This window comes from Aulostomus chinensis, chromosome 14 (assembly GCF_037954235.1).
Source record: "Aulostomus chinensis isolate RoL2024-O1b breed Wild chromosome 14, RoL_Achi_v1.0, whole genome shotgun sequence".
Taxonomy (NCBI): Eukaryota; Metazoa; Chordata; class Actinopteri; order Syngnathiformes; family Aulostomidae; genus Aulostomus; species Aulostomus chinensis.
Window position 1 is genome coordinate 25,773,034 of NC_141333.1, and position 5,825 is coordinate 25,778,858.

At 42.8% G+C, this 5,825-nt stretch overlaps 1 pseudogene; it reads left to right on the forward strand.

Annotated features, from left to right (window-relative positions):
• The first annotated feature begins 636 nt into the window (after positions 1–636).
• On the forward strand, positions 637–1,822 carry LOC147250370 (uncharacterized; annotated as a pseudogene).
• Positions 1,823–5,825: the final 4,003 nt, after the last annotated feature.

The following is a 5,825-nucleotide window of genomic DNA, read 5'->3' on the forward strand; positions in this document are numbered from 1 at the left end:
TGCCTTGCAGCATAGATGTACCAGCTGCTAAGGGATGGGACCCGCCCAGAGAATCTAAGTCATGGAAGGACAGTCCTGATCATGAAGGACCCCAAGAAGGGCCCCATCCCATCCAAATACTGACCAATACCCTATTTCTCCACAACATGGAAGCTCTTGTCAGGTATCAGAGTGGCTAAGTAAGCACATAGGTCAATACATGAACGGGGCTCAGAAAGGAATTAGCTCACCTGAGGAGCCAAGCACCAGTTACTGGTTGACAGAGCAGTTGCCAGAGACTGTAAGAGCAGATAGACCAACCTATGCACTGCCTGGATTGATTACAAGAAAGCCTTTGACTCAATGCCACACACATGGATACTGGAATGTCTGGAACTGTACAACATCAACTGTAAACTGAGACCCTTCATCAGAAACTCAATGGGGATGTGGAAGACGACCCTAGATGCCAACTCAAAGCCAAAAGCCCAAGTTAACATCAAGTGTAGCATATACCAAAGAGATACACTGTCACTGCTACTGTCCAGTAGGCCTGAACCCGCTCAGTCAGATCATAACAAAGATTGGTTATAGATACTGATTCCTGAAGCGGGGCAACAATCAGCCACCTGCTCTACATGGATGACATCAAGTTGTATGCCAGGAATCGACCTTCCAGAAGGAGATATTGGTGACATGCAAAGCAGCTATATGTACCTTGGGATCCTACAGGCTAATGGAAACCAGGAGGAGGCAGCGAGGAAATCAACCACTGCTAAATACCCCCAGAGAGTAAGACAAGTACTGAGAAGTCAGCTGAATTGTAAGAACAAGATCCAAGTCATCAACATGAATGCACTGGTGGACATCAGATACCCAGCTGGGATCCTAAGCTGGCCAAAGGAGGTGATAGAAGCCACAGATGTCAAGACCAGAAAGCTCCTTACCATGCACAGAGGGTTTCAGTCCAGCATCTTGAGGCTGTACACTAAGTGGAAAGAGGGAGGATGAGGACTAGTGAGCATCAGAGCCACGGTCCAGGATGAAGCATCGAAATCCAAGAGTACAACAGGAAGATGGCCCCTCAGGATGAGCTGCTCAGTGAATGCCTCAGACAGATGAAACCTGATGAAAGTAAGGAGGGAGAGGAGCATACACAAATGGACAAGTCCATACACGGCATGTACAACCGCCAGATTGAGGAGGTGGCTGAGATCAAGAAGACCTACCAATGGCTGGAAAATGCTGGACTAAAAGACAACACAGAGGCACTCTTCATGGCAGCACAAGAGCAGGCCCTGAGCACAAGAGCCATAGAGATCAAGTTCTGTCACACCAGATCATACCCAAGGTGCAGGTTGTGTAAGGATGCTCCTGAGAAAGTCACATGTGTACCCAGTATGGACTAGAAGTACCCAAATCCCAATAGGACATACGACCAAAAGTGTTTGAGAAGAACAGGGCTGAGGAGCTGTGAGACTTCAGCTTCCAGACTGACAAACAGCTACGGGGGAAACAACTGGACATTGTAGTGGTGGACAAACAGCAGAAGAGGGCAGTAGTGATAGATGTGGCCATACCAGCTGAGCCCAACATCAGGAAGAAGGAACATGAGAAGATTGAGAAGTACCATGGGTTAAAAGAACAGTTAGAATGGATGTGGAAGGTCAAGGCTGACGTGGTCTCCGTAGTAGTAGGAGCACTCGGGGCGGTGACCCCCAAACTGGGAAAATGGCTCCAGCAGATTCCAGGAACAGCACCTGAAACCCCAGTCCAGAAGAGCGCAGTCCTAGGAACAGCTAAGATACTGCATAGAACCCTCAAGCTCCCAGGCTTCAGGTAGAGGACTGGAGCTAGAGAATGACACAGAACCACCTTACAAGGGTGAAAGGGACAATTTTTTTTAATGTGTGTGTGTGTGTGTGTGTGTGTGTGTGTGTGTGTGTGTGTGTGTTTCATGACTGTTGACTGTATTGGGATAGATTTTTTTCCACAGTTCAAGTAATTTCAGACAGCAAATACTACTACTACTACTAACCCTAACCCTTTTCATAAATCAGGGCTATATTTTCATAGTTACTGTAGTTGTACAAGCTTGGATTTCCTTTGCAAAACTTGCATAGTTAATTTTCATTAAAAAGAAACAAAAATTTGCAAATGTGAAGAAAAAATAATGGAAACCAATAGAAAATTCAAAGTCAGATACTAGCATGGTGCTCAGCAGATGCTTTTGTTCAACTAAGGCAGATTGTTGCGCTGTTTTTCTGCCTCACCTTTCTGTAGAAAAAGTACAAACAGAATGGCAAGGTTTGATTGTCCTGACTGGATGTGATACAGAATCCAAAGGATTCTTATAACTATTTTCAGTGATGTCCCAATAGAATTGTGTCAGCCTACAAGCTAAGCTAAACACTGCTATTTGAAAAAAAAAAGGTTTGTCTGATCCTGAGTATCTTTATGTAAAGAATGTAAACATTATAAAAATGTGTCAGTCTCTCTGAGTTGTGATGAAAGGTTATCAACCTCAATGATACTGGATCTAACTGAGGGTTAAAAAAAAAGCCCACAATAGTTATAAATTATTCATTTAGAGACTCTTGTGAGACAGACAAGCAGCACAAAACATATATTGTCATGTTCCCCTCATGCTGGAACATTGCTTCTGGTGTATGTTAATTTTTTTTGCTCTCCATCTGATGGAGTTTGCTCACTCTCTTTATATCAGAAAAAAAGTTCTACATGTCATGCCCTTCGATTACAAAATGTTAACAAGTTCTCCAAAACCACGCACAACAAGTAGCATGTTGTCTTTGTTGGTTCAGTGTAAGCAGAGGTGGTGGAAACCTTGGAGCAGCAGTGGCTCTGTAGACCCTTGTCAACGTATTTTCTGATTGTATGTCTGTGGGTTGTTTTAAGATGAAATAAACATTGGCTGTTGTTTACTTTATTGAAGTAAGATCACAATGTTGGTTGAGGATTTAACTTAGTGTAATGTAACAAATCTTAAAGTTAAAAACAACTTTTCTTAAGGAACAGGACAATATATTTTGGGAATTGCCATCCTCCCAAGAGCCAGACAAGAAGCTAGATACTCTTCTCTAAGTGAGACACACAGAGACCTTACGATGGCTTGTTAGCTTAGCAAAATGAATGGTAGTGAAGGGGAAGTGTTAGCATACCTCCTTCACCAGTCATTAAATGGATCAGCTTCAGGATCTTGGTTTGTCCAGAGGTAATCCTTCTTGTCATCAATAAATGTTTTGTTTAGTTAGCTGAAGTTACACTTAAGTTCCAGTTATGTATCTGACTCTCAAATTACAATATCTTAATTTTTGCTGTTTCATAGTGAATGTTATATGATCAATCCTAGTTCTATCATAATGTGGTTAAGTACCACTGGAAAAGTGCATTTGGTAACCCTTCACTGAGGTTTGTTAACACCTCCTATCCACCACCACTGTCTGTGCTAAGCTGAGTAACCAAGCCAGCTATCCTCTTGTCTGGCTCTCATGAGGATACACATTAAGTGTATTTACAAAGAGGTTTTTGTGTCCCTTGAGAGCCAGTCCATTGACCTCAAATTTGACAGACGCTGACATTTTGACCAGACCTTTGAATGCACCTCATTGGCTCTCATCACAAGGCCTTTTACAAGAGGAAATGATACCTTTGAATCACTTAGACACATGGTGTTCATTAGCTATAGTTACAGGAGTTTATCTCACATTGAAAGCCTCCCACCACCACCACCACCAACACCACACACATGCACATACATGAATGCAAGGTAACACCACAGAAGAGTATGTTTCCTCTTTTATACATAAGGATTCGGAAGGGCTGCTTACAAGCACATGAGTTATTTGTGTAATAAAATATCACATTTAGTGTTTAACCAGCATAAATACTGAAACTGACCATGAGATCCATGAAATGAAGAACATGAAGAACAAGAAAATCATGGCAACATATTGTGTGATGCTTATATAAGACATCACAAAGCCAATGTAGAGGATTTTTTCACTTGAGACTCAATAGTGCATCAGTGCAACACTTTGCCATCATCAGCACACCGAGTGCTCACCGACAACACCATCGATGTGTGTTTGCAGTGGATTCCGTGTTTCAGAACATTTTCTTTTAGACAGTGTACTTTGTGATGATTTTGTGTTCGGGCAAAGCGCGGCGACAGAAAATCATTGAGATTTCAGGAACAGTGATATTGGAAGTGGAATTGAGTGAGTATTACGGGCTCCATCTCTGCAGAGGCTTTTAACACATACTAAATTACTCTGCGTCCACGCCTGCACTCAATATAAATCCATCAAAGTAGAGAGGGGAGAGAAAAAAGATCTGTGCGAGAAGTGAACATGGCGCTATATCTTTTCAGCCAGTTATTCTTAACATTTAATGAACTATTTGGATATGTATCCTTTGGTAAGTGCAGATTTAAGGGTGTGTGTTTATCCAGTAACAGCAGCATGTTCCTCAATCACAGTTTGAAAGCACATTGTGTTCTTTTAAAGGCCATTTGACCCACTCAAAATGTAACTTTTAACTTCACTGACTTGACAGATGGATTGGATTTACAGTACAGGAAGGAAAAACATCTTTGACCAAGGTGTCAAGATAGTCCAGCTGTCAGGCTAAAAGGTGCACACAGTAAGTGCCTAGAAGAGAACGATTCGACATAACGTCTCAATAACATCCCTACAGTGTTACGGTTAAAATGTTGTGTAGCACTTTGAATTTTAGAATCATTATTTAAGATTATCCTTTTTCCTTAAAAAAACAACAAAAAGAAAATTAATGGAGGCGGCACAGTCGTGCAGTGGTTAGCGCTGTCGCCTCACAGCAAGAAGTTTCCGGGTTCGAGTCCCGGCTTGGGCAGGACGAGGCTAATTGGATACTCTAAATTGACTGTAGGTATGAATGGGAGTGTGACTGGTTGTTTGTCTATATGTGTTGGCCCTGTGATGAACTGGTGACCTGTCCAGGGTGAACCCCGCCTCTCGCCTGTAGCTGCTGGGATAGACTCCACCCCCCGTGACCCTGAACAGGAATAAGCGGAAAAAAATGGATGGAAAAACTAATATAACTTTTGAGAAGGTAACATTAGGCACAACGCTACAATGTCACAGCCACGTTGGTTCTAAAATGTTTTCAAATAAAATGCTGCCACAGAAGCTTTTCCATACGATTTTTCAAAGCACATATGCTGGCCACATAGTTCCTGTTCATACCAGTTATGTGCAAGTACCCAAGAAGCAAGTTGGTGGTTTGATTCCTGGCTGGCCGGACCATCGGCATGTCATCCCCTATTCCCCGTACTTACTGACTCTCTCCAGCACTGCCAAACAAATTCTTACAAATACCATGACACCTCAATGACCTTTCAGCTCCATATCTTTTAAGGTCATCTTTGACTTGGTACCACATTTGAAGAAATTCCCTCAATGTGTTCCTGAAACATGTGTGGTGACTGTGACTTTGAACTTCGACCATCAGAATCCTTTGCATTCATCAGTCTCCCATATTGAAGCAACATTTGGCTCTACATGTCATTACTCTGCTATACCATCCATCCATCCATTTTCTTCCACTTATCCTGTTAAGGGTCGCGGGGGGGCTGGAGCCCATCTCAGCGTCATTGGGCGAGAGGCGGGGTTCACCCTGGACAGGTCACCAGTCCATCGCAGGGCCAACACACAAAGACAAACAACCATTCACGCTCACATTCATACCTACAGTCATTTTAGAGTATCAATCAGCCTAGTCCCCAATTGCATGTCTTGCCAGGATGCAGGGACAGTGCAACATGGGAGATAAACCATTTACTTTCTGGA